The 19,061-nt window shown below is 53.3% G+C and overlaps 1 protein-coding gene across 1 annotated transcript in view; it reads left to right on the top strand.

Moving 5' to 3' along the window:
- Positions 1–19,061, top strand: part of LOC131215101 (optomotor-blind protein) — a 104,463-nt gene that overhangs the window by 37,830 nt on the left and 47,572 nt on the right. The window lies entirely within an intron of this gene.

Below are 19,061 nucleotides of genomic sequence, written 5' to 3' on the forward strand. Positions count from 1 at the left end.
GGGCCGGCAGTGTACGGATTTTCCGCTTTTCCACGACGAAGGCCAACACACCATTGTTGGGCTGCGTTTTCACAGCTCACTCGAGTCCGAGTTGTTTGCTGCTTCTGCTTCACTTCCGACGACTTCCACGTTCCGGGCCACTCTCACCACGCACAAGATTCTCAAGATTCCGATTCCCCCCGAAATGTGAAGGGGTATCCCAACTGAGGCCACCCCGCGGAGTGGGTGGATGAATTGGGCGTTGGAATGCGCTACGGTTGTTTGTAAGAAATTTATTAATTTTGTTCTTATTGGCCCCAAGGGCCCAGGTGGCACCCTCACGCGCACCGCACCGGTGGCATCCATATTTATATCCGCCTTGGAGGCTCCCGAGGGTGGATTTTCCCCGGTCTCACGGACGAACGACACACCGGGCCCCCCACCATTAGGTGAGGCAGAGGCTCTGTGTCACGAGATTAGATTGCGCGCGCCTTGAGTGGTGCGCCGGGGCGCCTTTTCTCACCCAATTAACTGGCTGGCCGAAGGCGAACTTCAAATATCAAATTATAATCTCTCCCCGAGGGCGGCGACGGAATGCTATTTTCCCCCGCGTAGTTTTCACTGGCCCACTCCCCCGAAACATGAATCCACCGAACGGAACCGTGCCGCGAAAGGTGGTTAAACTATTTTTCGGGGGGGCTCGAGTGAAACAACGTTTTCTTAATTCGTGGGGCCCACCGTCGGGAAATCGCTCATTTTCACCCCCGGTCGTGTCGTTCGTCGTGTGTTTTTCTGGTTTCTTTTCGTTTCCGATTAAATAGAATTATCTTCCGGTCCCGGATTGGCCGGCGCGGATGTGTTTTTGCTGTGCGCCTCGGATAAGCGTCAGCGTCAGCAGAAGTAGCGGCGTGAAAGAAAATGGGGAAAACTCTGCTTTAAATTTATAATCTGCTTATCCGGGTGCGGCGGCGATGGCCACGTTGTTCTTCGGCATGGTATTTTGCATGACCAAACGGAACACCAAACGCTAACGGGGCGAAGGGTGCGATCCTTATCGTGCACACACAGCACGGTCCGCGCTGGAAATGGATGGAAAGCGAATGCTACTTAAATCCGTATCGAATCCGTTGGCTTGCGGAAGATAAAAGATCAGCACAAAGCCCTGGCCCAGGAATGGAATGGCTGGCGGTCGGTTAGCTGACTTCCACCGTACCTCCTGCTTAGTTGCCGGGAGGTACCGTCAGAATCCGTCAGCCGCAAACCGGGGAAACGGATATCGTGAAATGCACCGCTCGCTCTTTTTATCTCTCGCCGATCAAACGCGACTCGGTATCCGGATGGCATCCCTCTTTCGACGTTCCCTCGTGGCAAGATGGCAGCCTTACGCAGGGAGACAGGCTGAAGGCCACCGATGGTGATGGTTCCGTCACCTAAGGCGGACGGCAACGGCGACGAGACAGGCGACAAACCGCAAATCCGTATCGCGCGCGCTAAGCCGGCCCAATTAGTCAGCGAACTGGGGCTGGGCGGCACAAAAAGATTACCAATTGCGCCGTCCGTCGTGGGAATTTCGGTCCGGGATGATGGGAGATGATAAGGATTTCGGGAGTGCGGGTGTGAAGTGTTCGGTGTAGGGTGCCCCCGACTCGACAGCAACACTTAATTGGCCCGATGGCCGCTGGTTGATGGCGTGTGCGTTCCCGGTGAGCCCCGGAATGGGGTCCGGCCGTCGATAGCGAATCGGATTGCTGAAGCCATCGGAGACGCCGGCTGGCTGGTTAATTAGAGGCCAATTAGTGGTGCCGGTGTTTTCTAAAAACTAACAATATATATTGTGCAACATTTTGTTACATTCCTCGGTGTCGAAAAGTGAAGGTGAGGGCTTTGGCGGGCTGATCGTATCAATCAACGGCAGATCGGTGCCAGATACAGTGTCGCCAGAGGGTCTGGAGATCGAAGCTTTTGATCACCAAAAACCGTATTAATATTATTTATCAAAGAACCTATTTCAAAAACCACAACGCAATCATCGAACTGAAGTATAATTCTGAACTCTCTGAATATTTTCTTTAAAAAATATCAACTGACTCCAATAACTCGTTTGTAGCCATGAAAATCCTAATCAGAGTCTATGATATCGATAGCTAATATGTTACCGAAGGTCTCTTCACTTCACTAAATTGTGCATCTTCACTTTCTTCAGAAATTGGCTCATCCTCAGTCGCATCCCGATTATTCCAGTAGTTTTAAAAGACTCGACAATGACTACTTTCTTGATTCTGTCCCAAGCATGAAGGACTTCCTTCCAGCAGCTCTGTTGCCATTCTCCTTGGCAAATTGAACTTTTAATAGCCTAAATTCAGCTTGTGTAAGACAGCTGTGTTTGTGCTTCGCATTCATTGTGGGATGCAAAGAGTCACAATCTAAAATTGAGATAGAATAAAAGTAGGATTAACCTGTCAAAAAGGATTGCTTACCTTTCAAAAAGTTGGACGAATTAAGCGTTGGACTTGGATAACACTTGGTTTTGGATCCCGGTATAAGTCGCAGGCGATTTTAGAACCTCAAAAGAGCGGACAAAAAGTGCGACTTATTCAGGATAAAATACGATATATGGATTTTCCGGCCGGATTCTCTCTTGATTTATCACTATACAGACACACCTAGACGTCGTTCGATTACCTCAATTTACGACTCACGTGAACGAACCGATGAATGGAACTAGATGAAGATTTTAATTTATCTGCTCCAAAACTCAATTTAGATAAACCCCTAACCGGGTGTCAACCGCTCGCTCGCTGAGCAGCAGCTTCGGTACCGGAACTCCTCTGCCGCACTACATTTGATTGGAAATTGAATATGACATCTCGCGCTTGCATCTGCGGCTTGCATTAAATGCGCGGTCGCCTGTGGCCGGGTCCTTCAAGGGAGGCGAAAATAAAAAAAGCTGCTAAACAAGCTGCCGTGTGACAGACACATACACACGCGGCACACATTCGCACATTCGAGCGCCGGCGCACGAACACACGCAAACACGCAGCGAGTGTGGTCACATGTGCCTGTGTCTGCGTTTGGTTGGTGCCCGTGAAAAAGGGGTTGAAAATCTCGCCCGAGGCCCCGAGGGTTTCCATTGTGACACGCTTTCCCTCTCGCTCGCTCGCTCACTCGGCTTGTGTGTGTCTGCGTGCGTATTGTAAAGCTGTGAGCGACATACTCATTGCAGGCGTTTTTTTTTCTCTCATACGCAAGGCCGCCCGCCAGACGTGGCATGGCGGCTCACAGCCCGTTTTGGGCGCGTCGGGTTTCTAGCCCGGTTTTGCTGGGCCAGGCTGGGTGTGCATCATCGCACACAGGCGAGAGAATGCAGTTCGTAGGCACGCACACGGACGAGGCTCGTTCCGAGTGCGTCAATTATCGCCGTCTTCGACAGCTTTCGATGGGTTCTTGGCCGCCCGATTCTGATCGAGAGCTTTGAAGGCGGTCTTGACACTTGCCTCAAAAGGGAATCAGAGAGAGAGAGAAAGAGAGAGAGAGAGGTCGTAAGGATTTGTGCATTAGACAGTGTCCTGCTGCAGAAGGCGCTTTTTGCCTGGTCCTTCTTTTAGGGTCTCCTTAGCCGGGACTCGTTCACCAGCCTTGCAGCCGAGCGCACTTGCACTTCCAATGCACCGTCGGCCTGACCGTAACAGCCGTCTCGTTGCAATCGGGGACATTCCTGTGTGTGTCACATCGGGCAGACCGGCAGCCAGGAATTCTTCGGCGACGTTCTGACCACAGGACGTCTTGCGCTGAACGGCGGCCACACCTTATAAGGCGGAGCGTCGCGTCATATCACAAACACACGGGTGAGAGCGCGCGAAACTGGTTCGGGTCTTTGCAAAGTGCCGATGAACGAGATCGATTCAAGAAGTTCTCCTCCGCCTCTGGCCGGCTCTGGCCGGTCGGTCCCCTTGTGTGTTCCTTGTCGATTCGCATTCAGGACCTGGAAAGCCGCGCCTCGCCTGTCTCCCCTGTCCTGTTGGTCCTTAAATCCTGCTGCACACAAAATGCATTGCGTCTTTAGCGACACAAAAAGGAGCTGGAAAAAAGGAACCGACGACACAATACGGACGCCATTCGGCGACCCCGCGAACACAGCACCGCGCTGCTCGGGATATTAAATTACACGTCGCCCCGCTGTCGTCATCAGCCTCCCCCCCTCCCTCGTCCTGGTCGTGGTCAGAAAGAATGGCCCAAAACGGCGGCAAATAAAGTGGAATCGAACGGGCGAATCGTCGCCGCCGTCTTCGGAAGAAAACGCAACACAAAAGGCGGCGGCGACTGACCAGACCCAGTCAGAGATGGCGGTGAGCGAAAGAGAGCGAATCGCGGAGCGAGTGAGATCCCGCCGCGAGGAGGGAGCGAGACCACCGGAGTGACTCAGCGGCGTCGAGTGAGAGTGAGTGAGATTCGCGGCGCTGCTGCTTGGTGAGAACGCGCCGCTGACCAACGACGACAACCCGCCAGAGCGAAGGAAGAAGACACGCCGATTCTCAAGATGGTTTCCGTGGCCTACCTCGGATGAGTTTTGGCGACACTTTTTGTGCGAAAACTGCTCGAATTGAATTATATTAAATTTTGTGAGGCACACAACGCTTCAGATTAAAGCGTTCATGAGTGAGATGCTGTGAAAGCCGTCTCATTCGTTGCAGATTGCACCTATTTGCACACCACAACACGCCGGATAATTAGCCACCCATCGCACGTCGTCCTGTCCGGAATCCTGGTGCGAATCGATTTTTCGTGCACACTCACGCGCCTGGGGGTCGCAAAAAGCATACCATTCGGTGTGTGTCGCCAAAGGGCCGCACCGCGCAATGGCCGCCAGGAACACAGGCGCGACATGATTATCAATGTGCATCGCCATCCTGGGTTTTTCCCCGGCCAATCTGTGTATGTGTGCATCCGACAGATGCCGGGCGCCACTCCGAAGCGTGCCGGTCGGTCAGCGAATTATTATTTTTAGTGCACACCCTGGTTTATTTGCTTCGCCGACACTCGCGTGGCGTGCCCTTTTGCCGTGCGGGGTGCGCCACCTTCCATCGCTCCGTTTATGGTGGGGCGTCCTTATGTTGCAACAATGCACCCGGGCTAGGTGACGCCCGACGCTATCGTACCCGGTGCCGGCAACTGACCGTTTCAATTCGGTACAAATATAAACCGGCCACAATCGCGACCTATCGGACCCGATCCGATCCGGCTTAAGGATGCTATTTGCCGCCGTGGAGCCCCCGTGCTGTGCCGCGCCCCGAGAGTGTTTTGCGTAAAAACAATCGATTTATTTTCCAGCGCCCAAGATTCCCAAGAGCGCCGCGAAGAATTGTTTCAGCGGGATCTCAGTGCGAATCCGCCGGAACCGGGACCCCCTGCTGCGTTTCTCTCGGCGTGTTCTCTCTCTCTTCGGTTTATTGTTAAGCCGCCGCCGTTTTGGGTGGTCTCGAGGAACGAATTCACGGCCGGTTGAAACGAAGATGATCGGTCAAGATTTGAAGCACCGAATCGGACCGCTCGCAATGCCGGATATTTTTTGGTGCTCCGCAAAAACACTAATCCGCATTTCGGACCCGTAAATGTAACGTAAGTCTGCGTGAATCGATGGCGGTTTGCGCTCCACCGCAGATGGCGAACGGGTCGGTATCGTCAATTAATTTTATTTTAACAATCCATGAAACAATCCGTGGCCACCATGTTTAGCGCATGCTTTTCACGCCCCTTCTATTGCGCCCTGCTCCGACCCCGTGATTGATTCCATTCCGGCCGCGTTCCGGAGCGCGGCGAAGCGGAAACCACTTTCCGGTACGGCGCGTTGTCACCCCACGACGGTGACACTTACACGTCGTTGACAGTTTGTTTGGTTTAGAGATCAAACTGACGGCAGTCGGTCGGATCGGGTGAGGGTTTTGCGTGCGGAGGGTGTGGGATGAGACGCTCGCCTCTTGTGAGGTGGGATTGTTAATTAATTTTAATCCAACCACCATCACGAGACTCACCAATTCCTTGGGGAGAACGCACCGCAAATGGAGAGTCCGTATTCCGTTTGATGTCCGTATCGACTGGTGTGTTGCCGTGCCGTTGTAACCGTTTCTATTTTCTTTTATTGTTATTACTCCGTTGCCGGCAGGTTGTCGGTTTTTGGGGGGCCACACACAACGCCGCGATTAGTGGATTTCGTAACCCGAAAGGCAAAGGCAGCACACAGGGCACATCTGCATAAAATGTAAATTAAATATTCTGCACGCCGAACGCGCCGAACTGCCGAGCGATTAATTAATAAACTGGCCCCATCATCGCCATCACACGCCACGTTTGGCCACGGACAGACCATCAACCCCGACACCAGGACCAGGCCGACCGTTTCTCGGACCACGCCGACAGATCGCCAACGCCAACTCGCCGAGTTAAAGAAAAGCGAGGGACGTTCCAGCCGTTTGATCACTCTATTCACTCGCTGGCCCCGGTTGGCCGAGACATCTGAGACGTAGAGAGTGAATTCGAAAATTGAAAATCATTCGCTGCTACCGTCCGCGACCGTCAGCAAAATAACAACAACAAAAAAGAGTCAGCCAGTCAGTCAGGGAAAACAAGAAACAATGGACCTCCCACAAAACGCCACGACGAGGCTAATCACGGATCCGCGTGTGGGTACCGGATTTATGCGCTGTCTGTCCGAGCCGGGGGACCAACGACTCCTCACAGCGCGCTGACAGGACCCCGAGGCTTTATATTAGTTTATGATAATTAATTCCACCCGTTTTGGGGGGGGGGCGTCTCCTTCGAGCTGCTGCTGCTCCGGCTGAAAGAACATTTCAGTGTCTGACTCAGTGACAGTGCCTTTTTCCCCCACTGTGTTCTAAGCTTCACTCGGTGGCCACCGTAGAAGAAAATCAATGCCGGTGCCTTCAGCTTGAAGGGTCATCGGAAGAGTTGTTTTGTATTTTGTAACACACGTTCAAGTGTGTGAATCCTTGAAGTTTGAAAATTACATAACACGAATCGTGTTACATAAAAAGGTTTTACATAAAACCATCACGATGGGTGCCAAACAAACGCCCGAAAACCCACGGGGGAGCTACACGGCGAACACGGGTTACCTATCCTTCGGGGGCCTGCCGCTGGTCAGCCATGCGATGACGCAGCCTGTTCTCCACAAGGTGTGCGCACGGTGCGCAGGCCCAACAGGAGGCAGACTCTCTGTGTATTCAATTAATTAGCCATAAAATTTAATCTAATCAAAATCTAATAAATCATTCTTTATGGACTTTCGCTTCCAACAAAAAAAAAAAAAAATAACAACCACGCACACAAACGTATTACCGTGGCAGGTCCTAGGTTCCTGGAATATGTGTAGCTATCTTTTTATGGTCTCCTCCATCCACCAGCGACCGCGGTGGCTTCTGCATATCGCGTCCGTTTCGGTTTCTGGTTTTTTACGAGTCACCTCTAACCCAAAAAAAAAACGGGCAGGGACCATGCTGCGTCGCGAGTACCACCACCACCGCCGGCTAGAACTAATTAATACATCTGCGCCCAACGACGAAAGCCCGTGCCCGGGTTGTCTATGTGTCTTGCCGATGCTCCGGCCGATTGATCCGCTTCGGTTTCGTCTTTTTTGCGGTCGAGCGTGGAATTGAATCATCCCATCCCGACCGCCGGAGAGCAGCAGCAGCTCTGGTCGGGGTGGCTCAGGATTAGAAGGTCCCGGCGATCGTCGAAGCGCCACCCAGGTGAACCCCCGAGGATACGCAGGCGGCCCTCGGCGCCCGACTCCGGGCCCCGTTCCGTCTTCCCGATTTCAATTATTCACGATATTCCCTTCGGGGTGCCACGAACCTTTGGGCCTTCACCACCGCACCTTCTCGACTCGGGAAGACCGAACAAAACTAAAAAAAGAAGACGAGGAAACGTAGCCCGAAAGTACGGTAACAATGGGCCAGATGTGAGGGACCCGGGGACCCGGGGTGCCCCCGTTGGGTCGTGTTTAGAAAACGGAAATCTCCCGAGAAAACGAGTCGGTCGACCGGGCCGGGCCAGCAACCGGGGATTCCGTCATTATTAACGAATAATAATAATAACGGCGGAGCGCCCATCATCGCCGTCATCATCATCATCAACATCCATCGGAGTGCGCGCGCGCGCGCCCTCGCGGGGTCGCCGTCGTCCGCGGGTTGATGTTTTATGGCATATTAGAGACCGTTTTTCCGTGGCCTAGGCCCTTCTGTTCTTGCCCTTTTTCTTCCCAAAACCGGACCCGTACTGGGCCGTTCGTTCGCTCGCCCCGCCGCCGTTCACCACGTTTTCTAGGCTTTTCCCGCTATTTCTTCACTTTCCCCCCCTCTCTCTCTCTCTCTCCCTCTTGCGCGCGCCCTCTAACCCCGGGGCGGCCTGTCGATTATTTATGATCCTCGCTTTCCTCTTCACCGTCGCCCTTCGACGAACGATCGGCTGGCCGGCTGGGCTCGAAAAGTGGGCTCCGTTTTGTTAAACCATATAATTACATGTTTGTTTATTCTACGCTCGCCCCGGTGCCCACGATCAGCGTCATCCGGCCACGGGAGGCCGCCGCCGACGGGATGAGATTAGGCTCGTTACAATGTAGTGGTATGGGAGAGGGGGTTCGTGGGACTGCGCCGCCGGGAGTATCATATGATCGAGTGGCGCAACAACCATCCATCGATATATCGATTATGGTTGAGAACCTTCCGAAGGGTCGACTGACTCGCTCGCTAATCAAGTCATGTCCGGAGAGTCATGGAAATGTGTCACACGGACGATGATGGATGGACCCCGGGTGTGGTTAATGATGGGAATGGATTTTGAGCAGCATTTGTCAATGTGATAATTGGTGGCTGGTGCCGAGCGGTTAAAGGGATACCGGCCAGCAAAAGGGTTTTTGTTTGAGGGAAAGGACATTCGCTGGAACCAGGGCAGGGGTCTGATCAATCACTCGATTCGTTCCAAAGCAAATTCATGTCGAATTTAATGTAGGTTTACGAAACCTTTAATCAAAAATCATAATCAAGTTCCTAAAACATCGAAATTACTTAATTTATTACTTAATTCATGAATTTCAGTATCTAAACGCAATTAATTCACGAAGTGATTCTTTTTCCAGAATATATTTGTGGGTTCGTCTAAAAGACACTAAAAGGCATGCTGATCATAACGAAGAGTTCGAAACATATTCAGTAACAACAGAACTTGGCAAGGCAAGTTGAAACACTTTTCATATCTTCATCCACGTTATGTTGCCTCTCCTGGAACACCAAACTGGAATCGAAACACTGGCTCGAAGTGTTTCTCGAAGTGGTCGGCCATTTCAATGAGACACTTTGCAAAGCCCAGACCTCAGAACCCAGGACCGGATACATGTTTACGACTTGTCGCGGCTTCATTTTGTGGTCCCCAAACAGCGTCCCCACCCGTCACAATCACGATCCGCCATCGCGGGGATTGGTGATTGGTTTCTCGCAAATTGCATCTCTTGAGACACCGGGTTGATTGAAGCCAACCGTCCACCACCCTTCGGCCGGAGAACCCCATTTCCTGCCAGCCCTGGCTATCGAAAGACCCGGGGTTGGTTGCGTTTCGGGTTGTGACACTTTTTCCCCCCCAGACAACGGCGATTCGCTGAATGTTGTTTCTGCCACCGACCGCGGCGTCGGGCGCCAGTTTCGGGTGGATTGGCGCTTCTAAGCATTTCTTGCGACACTGGCCTCCCCGGGGGGGGAGGGGGACACGGGACCATAAATTGATCTCGGGAGTCCCTTCAACAGTGCGCCGGATCGAACGCGGACAGACAGAGTGAGTGAGAGAGAGAATTTGTTGGCAAATGTCAGCGGGACGCGTTGCCGACCGAAATGGACAGTAAGCGAAGGAGCCCGCGACTACGCACCATCACCACCACCGCACGAGACAGGGCACGGAGCCAGGGACACGCCAAGAAACAGGCGCTCAACAACTGGAAAACATCATCAGCCATCAGATCGATATCAGTGGCGCAGCGTTCGGGGCCCTCTGTCACTGGGTAGATTTGGATTCCGACACGCCACGCGGTGGTGATGGGGCGGTGATTGGGTTGCGTTCGGTTCGGTCTTGGGTGCCGTCGTCGATTTTGGGGTGGCGGTACCGGCACCTTTCCCGCCCCCCGCCCCCCGAGGAATGTGTTGCTCCGATTACGGTATGGCGTTTGAATTCCTTTTTCGGTCTAAGATTTTTTTTTCTGGCCGGTCCTTCACGAAGGGAGCCCGAGCTGCGGATGACGCGGTCAAATAGACGCCGCGACGGCGAAATCGACGAAATGTCGATCGTCGCCGCCGTCAGGCGCTCAGCGCCAGTGGAACCAGAGAAACAGACTGTTTGACATAATAAAATGTGTGTCTCTTTTTTTCCGTGTTTGTGTCCTTCGTATTCTCTAACGTCTTTTGTGCATGTTCCGCGTGTCCTTCGACAGACATTCGACAGACGTCCCTGCGCTGCTCCTGCGCTCTCTGTTCACTCGCTCGCTCGCTCGCTTGTATATTTTATGTATTGCCACCGCTCTTTGTTTGGAAGTTCGTTGGAGCGCCCGAATATCAAACCCGTCCGCTCCGTCGACTCGATTGACAAGTGGTTTACGGTGGTGGTGAAGAGGGTGCTCCCCCTCGTGGACCACAAGATGCACCATCGTCAACGGCGAGCATAGTTTGGTTAGAACGAAAACCCCCAAAGGGATGCGGCAAGTTATGCTGGCACTCAGCACCCGTCCCCGGAATGAGCCCCGGAATTAGAGTTAGAGCGAACACGGAACGAACACCAAAAACCAAAAAAAAAACCTCATTCCTATCAGTTAGACACAGGAATATGACAGGAATACGGGCGCCAGGGACCAGGAATCGCAGAGCGTCGACTGTCCGAAACAACCAACCAGTCCTAGTGCCGGTGGCATGTGGCGTCGAGCATAATTTGATATGATTTGTGCCCGGGTCCTAAATCATGTTCGGCGACGACGACGATGGTTTGCCTTATTCCTGCGCTTGTTTTTTGGGATTCAATTGAAAAGAACGCCCTTCGCGGCACGACGGCAGCAAATTGAGTTAAAATTGAATAATTGATAGAAGAAACCGATGTCTTTCGGGTGGTTCAATTCACTTCCGCGGCTTAGGTTGCATGCGGGTAACGCAACATTCCATTCCAACGCAATTCCGATTGGCCGAACAAAGTTCCAAAATCTCACCGACAGCTTCGAATCAAAAGACGTCAATCTAAATTAATTCCCCAGCGGACACGCGAGCGAACCTCGCTGGCTGTTGGCTAACGAATCGTGTGCCATTAATGTTGCGCACCGCCCAGGATTTGCGAGGCTACCCTTTATAGAGCCAGTTCGTTGCTCTATAAATGCGCCTGTGCTGTTCCGGTGCAAACCTGTTCCGGCGGGCCGGGGTCCTTCGCCGGGACCGGCCACGTTGCGTCGGCTTTTATTGCTCGCGCTTTCCGGCCCTGGCTCGGAATCCCACCGCCAGGGACCAGGGACCGATAAACGATCGGTCGGTGCTCTGGCTCTGGCCGTGGGTGGCAGCGCGATCGGCCTAGCGCAGGAGACTAGCGACCAGGTCTTGGTCCCAGGCCAGCTCTATCGGAAGCGATCGGACGCGATCGGAGGCCCGTCCACGACATCGAGCGACGACACAATGGCGTCGGTCTGGCGCGCGCCCTCTCTCTCTCTCTCTGTCTGGCTGGCTGCCTGGGCGATTTGGTGGGTCCGGCGAAGATGCAAAAAGCCAACGCTGGCCCGTGGCCGGCGTGGAAAAGCGTGACCAATTTATCCCAACCAGTCGTCCGGTCCCCCGGTCCGGCCCCGGCACGATTCGTAATCATTTAAATACCAGCGCCCAGCCAGCGACCAGCCATCGTTGCGCGGGCTTCAGCATCTTGGAAAAGGTCCGGCCAGGTTCTGCTCCAAGTTTATCATCAGCCAATCGTCTGCGGTCTGCCGGCCCCAAGGTCCCGCGGACTCCCGTCCCGTGAGTCCTCGTGAGGTGGTCCGGCCAGCATCTTCGCCTTCGGTCTAACCTTCCGTCGTCGCTATCTTGATGATGGATCCTTTCCGCGAGAACCGCGGGGCCAGGGTCCGGCGCAACAACAAATAATTCATAAATAATTGTTGGCTGCCTACTGGCGCCTTGCTGTGGCTCGCTTTGCGTTCGTTCCCCTGGCCCGGAAGGTGGACACGGGGACGGAACGGAAGACGCACACACGCGCTGTGGGTTCCGAAAAATCATAATTTTCCCCTGCGCCACGACCAGAGGTGTCCACTGGAGGCGCCGAGCTCCGCGCGCCAGCTCCGGGATCAGTTTTGTTTTATTTGCTCTACGGTTTACCTTTACGGAGCCTTCGTTTGTTTCCTTCTTGTTTTTTTTCGGATCTCCTCCAAATGTAGCAATTAAGACGCGAGGGACACGCGAGGTTGGTGTGGGGTCTCTGCTCGGAGAGGGTCTGCTTTTGAAATATGTTTGCGGTTTCGGCCAGCGAAGAGACCACCACCGCCGACGCCGTTAGTTCCGACGTTCCTTCACCGTTTCTTGGTGGGGGGGTTCCGCTTCATAAACCAATCCGGCACTTCGCGATGGCGCGATGGGGCCCCGGTTGGGGTTGGGGCCCGGGGGGGCTAGTTATGTTAACAAGTCCACCAATAAATATGCATCCCAACGAGGCCGGCCCTGGGCCGGCGCGTGAGACTTTGTTCGATTCGCCTTTCACCGCGTTCGATTCGGCCGCGGAAGATGAGCACCGCCGCTGTTCGGGGTGGTCAGCCAGTGGGGTCTTCTTGGGTGGCCCCACCAAAAAAAAAAGCATAAAGCGGAGCAGGCCATCCGGGAGCAGGCCAAACACTCGACTCTCGGATCGGATGGGACATCCTTTCCGAATTGGCCTCCTTTTTAGTGAGCCGCCATTTGGGGGTTCAAAATTTTATCTCAAAATTAATCCGCTAACCCGGATTGGGGATTGGGGGGGGGGGTTGAGAAACAGCGGTGGTGGACAATAAAATTCCATCCGCCCGATACCGGCCGCCGCCACCGACGATCGTAAAACGGTACCGGGCGCAAAACTGTTTGGGGGCCGTGAGCGTGAGACCTTCCGGCCCTGGGTGGAAATTGGCGTTCGATCGGGCTCATAAAGAGTCCGAGCGAGCGCAGGACTCGTGGAAAATTCAGCCAAATAATGAAGTCAGTACGAAACGAAACGAAAGAGTAAAGAATAAGGGCCAAGGCCCGGACACGGCACAGGACTCACACCTGTCCCGCCGCGGGACGGGGCAATCCGTCGGGGCAAGGGTGGTGGGGTACATAAATCGACGGCGCCTCACGATGATGATGGCGCCTCACGTTAGCAGCAGCAAAACGGTTCGTCGCTTGGCCGGGAGCTTGGCAGGAGAAAATTGGACAGCTAAAACAAACAATAAGGCGCTGGGCTGGGCTGGGATGGGCTGGGATGGGATGGGATGGGCGCTGTGTGCAATTATGGCCGACGGCGATGGGCTTCGGGAGGTGAAGACGATCGCTCGATACTCGCGAGCCGGACCACGAACGATAATTATCAATTACTAGCCGCCCAGTTGACGTCCGGTGTCGTCCGTTGGCTCTGGTACGTTAGTTCAGGAACCTTTCTTATTTTACGTAATTTTACTCGAACTGATACTAAAACGTGAGTTTGAAAAGGCATCGTCAAATAGAAGGAAAATGTTACTGCTTGCGTAAGATACGAATATGAACTGACAGTTGAGAGTCTGATAAAACGACGTAAACGAGATAGAGAATGAGTCAATAATAATATTTAATTCCTTAATATACATGGAAATACTATTCGTATTTGTATTAACGTATTTGTTGTCTAATATGTTGCATTGGAGCTCTGACAATGAGATGGGCCCTTAACCATTTGTCTAAGTTGTTAACCGCCCAAAGTAGGATGAAATGTTTCAACACTCAACATGAAGATGACAACACTATTAGATGAAAGTTAGTGAATTTCGTTGTCAAGCTTCTGACAATTACTGGCCAAAGTTTCACCCAGTTTGGATACGCAGATTTATGTAACAATCATTTGAGTGAGATAACTTCAGTGTTTTTTATGATAATGAACAAAAGCGAGTATCAAAGTGTAATTAAAAACTTGTTTTTTGTTAAAGGCAATACACCTAGGTCAAACTCAAAGATGAGTTAGTTCACTAGCTCATAGTTCACAGAGTGAGACACACAGCAGAGGTTATGAACAATCACAAGGAACATCGTTTTGTTCCCGTATCAAAAAACAATTTTCGAAAAAAAATCCTAGTAATTTTTGTTAAATTGGAAAGATGGCTTTTGGCGTTCCGTTTGCTGGTTCACAATGTTTGAAAATAATGTACCCACAGATTGATGGACCTCAAGCGAAGCACACAATCGTAAACTGATCCACAGCCCCAACCAAGAGTGAGCCCGAAATGGGAAATGAAGTGAATGGCGCGTAGCTTCGAGGAGCGTAACAGTCACTCAAGAAAGGCTAATTGACTGTGAATTATTCCTAATCGACCCGCCAACCGACCGACGAGCGATGAGTGGAGCGCGAAAACGAAGTCAACCACGCCCGCCTCGGACTCGGGACGATTTGTTCGACCACGTCCGATGCATTAATGGGGTTACAAAATGTACATTTTATTTCTCATAATCCAATACCGGTGTGGGAACATCGCGCGCCCGACAACCGTTGGCCGGTGCGATAAGCCGGCTCGCGATCGCATGGTTCCAGTTTGGTTGGTTTCGGTGTTTTTTGCTCCTGCTGCCACGGTGTGTTGCCGATTCCGTGTATAATTTATGCCGTGAGCTATCCGCCCGCCACCACAATCACGGTGAAGCTGTTGAAAGCGTTGTTAGACATCGGACGGGGAACATTATCGGGCTCGGTCGGTCGGTCGAGTGAACGGCGTGCCGCGCGAAACGATCGCTGAGCTAATGTTTCTATTAGCTCGCTATCAACCGGGCGCTACTAATAGATCTATGTTTTCGGGCGAGAAGTCGATTGTAGTCAGCCCGTTCCGTGCGATCGGCGGTGGTGAAGGGGTTTGTGAATCCATGTTTCATGGATGTTTTGTTTTTGGCACGACTCCGGCCGCGGCGGCTTATGACTGTTAAATATTCAACCGGACCGAATGATCATGAAACGCTTTTCCCGCGAGTTCACCGAAAGAGCAATTCACTAATAGTATTCTCTCTCTCTCTCTTTCTCTCTCTTTCCAATGATTACAGGTAAGTGTTCAGCTTTCATCAGTAACAATTGATCACTGTAGCAGCTAACCCATGCATGAGCGAATCGGCAGCGAGAGAACCGCGCCCACAGAAGTATCATTCCGCCGGCGGGGTAAGAGGGTAGCCGCACCCGTGTCGATCGATGGCGATCCGATCGAGTCGACAGGATCGTCACCGATCGATCCGCGGTCCGTTCTACGTCTTCTGGGAAGCGAGCGTCTTCTCGCTGCTTCGCGGTGGGTGGGTAGAGGCTCCCGCCGGTCCATCCACTGCCCATCACCGTGACCGGCGCCGTCGGTCCAGTGGGTAGGGGGGCTGCTCCCGGCCGCCAAAAAATCGGGGCACCGTTTTACGAGCAAAAACCAAAGTCACAAAAAAATGGGCCAGCCGCCGCCGGAAAGATGCGGCTTCAATACGCGGCCAGCCACAAAAACGACTCCGAAGGGAGCGAAAGAGAGAGAGAGAGAGACAGACACACACAACAAACAAACACTGCACAACATTTTCGGGTCCAACGGGCGCCACATTATTTATGTTGATTTCTTCGATAGAGGACAGTTTTTTGGTCGTTCGCCGGCGATGATCGCTGCACCTGAAGGGCGGCCAGGCAGGCAGGCAGAGGCTGGGCACACTGGCAACGAGAAGGTTGGCTCGCTGCGTCCGTTTTCGGGTCGCGGGGAGAAAAAAGATTATAAATATTTCTTTTATGCTTTCCACGCATCTTCCGCGAACCGCGTTCGTAGCTCGTGCTGGCGTTTGAGTCTCTCTCTCTCTCTCTCTCTCTCGTCGGGTGGGCGCACGCCGCTTGGATCCCTCGCAGGAAGCATCACCCCCACCGGAGGGCGCCGCTTCGTGCTCCCCGTTTCTCTTTCACGCTCTTTCATCCCTTCGCAAAGGACTTTCTTTGCTGCTCTCTCTCTCTCGCGCTCACCAACCGTGAGTCCTACGGTGCAGAGGGGATACCTGATTAAATCGCTACCACGACGACGGCGGCGGCGGCGGCGGCGACGTATTTGTTTTATGCGTCGGGCGTTTCGTGAATTTTGTTCCCTTTTGGCGCTGGTTTTTTGCCTCCTTCTGCGGGGTTCTGCTATCGATCCTGGCTATGAACCTGTCGACGGCGGCGCCCCATTCAGGGGTGCCTTGTGCTCGTGCCCCAGGAAGAGATCCAGGCCGCCACGGTACGCCAGAAAAAAAAACGAGGGCCCCCACGGACCGACCGGCAGACGCCAGACCCTTGACGGGTGACCTGTCGTTTCCCATCGCGTAATAATGTCCTGCAGCAGCATCCGTGTGAACAGCGTGTCCCCGGCCGTACGAGTGCGATGCAAATTGGGGTTCCCGGGCGCTGTAAAATAATGATCCCCCGGGCCGGACGCCCAATTTGCATCGATCGCGCACTGCTAGTCGAGAAGAGTGGGCCCCGTTCTTCACGGCTCTCCACGATCGCCTTCGGTGAATATTGATGAGGAGATCCGCCATCGATCGATCGATCGGGCGCAGCATCGGGCTTTGCGATGAGTCAATACACGATCGACACGGCGAGATAGCTCGGGCCCCCGAGTCGATCGGCGCAAAGCGATGTCCACCCGAGAGTCCGAGAGCAGTCCTTGAAGGAAACATAATTTAGGGCGTCTTGTAGAGGGTCCCCGGGTCAAGAACCAGTTTCGTCGCGCACTTCATCCGGCGGACGCGGGGCTTAACTGATGGCGGCTTATGGCACACACGGTGGTACAACCCCCGGCGACGTGGGATACAATTTGGGATTCCACAATTTTAATTACTCCATTCAAATCTGGCCGCCGAGATCGGATCAGGCGGCCGATCGGCACCACCATCATCATCATCCGTGGAATCATCTCGGTTCGGTACTCGGTTCGGCTTCCTCCCGATTCCGGTTGACGACATTTTTAACATTTTTGTTCGCACGATCACGATCGGCCTCATCGGCGGCGGCGGCGGCGGCGGCGATCCTGAGAACGCGCCAAGCCGCGAGAACGAGAGAATCGCACACCAAGGAAGACAGTCCGTGCGCGTTTTGGGTTTTATAGCGTTCCCTCTTGATTTCTGCATATTAATTGTCGATAATGAGCAACTAGTGGACCACCCCAAACGCCGGCACCGAGCCCGCTTTCCATTCACGGACGGACGGGTGCTGAGCTAATGAGACCGGCCCGAATCGGACTCGCTCCTTCGCTTCGGTACGGTGGCCGGTCGGCTTTCCGGGCGACCGGGTCGAATCCAGGGCTTTCGACACCCGTTCGACCTGCGAGACCTCCGCGTTGAAAATCGAATTCCGGCTTCAATCGGTGAGGTCGTCGATGGGCTCGAGAGGTTTGACAAATCATGTCGTTAGTGCCGTGCGCGAAGAAACATGGCAGCCTCTCTGGTGGGGAGCGTCTTCATTAGAGCACACCACTGCGACAACCTTGAGCAACCTTGACGAGTGAAAGAAAACCACCTCTGGAAATTGAACTTGTTCGGCTCGTGGCCACTCCAGAAGCAGAAGGACTTCCTCTTCCTTCGTTCGCACCGAGTGGCACCGAGTGACACTCCGGCGGGGCACGGAAGATTAAAGGGACGGACGGTGTTGAGATGCTTCCGATTTGCATATTCCCCACGGTGGATTCCATTTATTCTGCGCCTTCATTATCTGCGCTTCGACATTATCTGCCTAATGATAACATCTCTCGCTATCGCACTGATAACTGAAATGGTCCGGCTTCAGAAGTGAACCTGGATTTGCGCGACAACCAAAACTAACTAAAGCTCCTTCTGTTGATGGGAAACCTTAAAACGTTTAACCTGAACCGGCGGGCCCCCGAAAAAGCCCGAAAATCATCATCATCCGCGGCGATCCATTAATCAACGAAAAACGCGGTCGAACATTGGAATTGGACAAATATTCTCTCGTCAGAAAGCTAAGGAAGGCAAGGGAGCAAAAAAAGGAGCAGAACTCACTCATGCTGCTTAGAGCAAGCAACTAATCGGTCGCGGCGTGTTTTACAAGAACACAGGACCGCGCAACCCTTTTTTCGCGCCACAATTCCTGCGGCCGAATTCTTCGACAAAGTTCGGCCTGTCAAACTGTCAACCGCTCTGGGCCACTGGGACCAATCACTCTGCTCTCCGCCGTGGCCGAGTGTCCTTGCGCTGGGTCCGCTTTTTCTCGCCGGTGGCCGGCCGGTGGTGGGCTAGATAAATTACCCGGTCCGCCGGTCCCGGACAAGCCAGACCCGGTCGGCGGATGAAAAATTTGATGTGGCATCGCGGGGCACCACTTTCGTTCCCTTCTCCCCGCGCCTCGCTCGTGGCGCTGCTCGTCTGAAGCATCCTTCGGACGGAGCGCGGAGCGTAGCGTAGCGTCGCGAACGCATAAATTGAATTCCGTCTGTCGGATTTGTGGCGTGCAAACGATATGTTTCGCGGCCGGGTTCGATGGAAAAAACGGAAGGAGAGCCCCACGGAATGGAAGATAATAATGAGATGGTAAGAAATCAAAGTTCGCCCGGCCAGTGGCGGCAACGACGGCGACGCAGGACGCCAGCGAGCGAGCGAGCGAGTGGAGCGAAAGGTATCAATAATAATGGCGCCATTTATTGATTTATGCTCGATTGTTGTCAGCGAGACGCACGTTGTTGGTAGCCAAATGAGCGACATGCCGCCGGTTCGGTTGGACCGGCGCAGATTTTGTACCGTTCTCTGATCAGGATCAGGAGGTTCTGGCACAGTTGTTTATGGAATCTGCCGACAAGCGCGAGGGATCGCTCCCTCTCAGCGCAC

Source organism: Anopheles bellator, chromosome 1, assembly GCF_943735745.2.
Source record: "Anopheles bellator chromosome 1, idAnoBellAS_SP24_06.2, whole genome shotgun sequence".
Lineage (NCBI taxonomy): Eukaryota > Metazoa > Arthropoda > Insecta > Diptera > Culicidae > Anopheles > Anopheles bellator.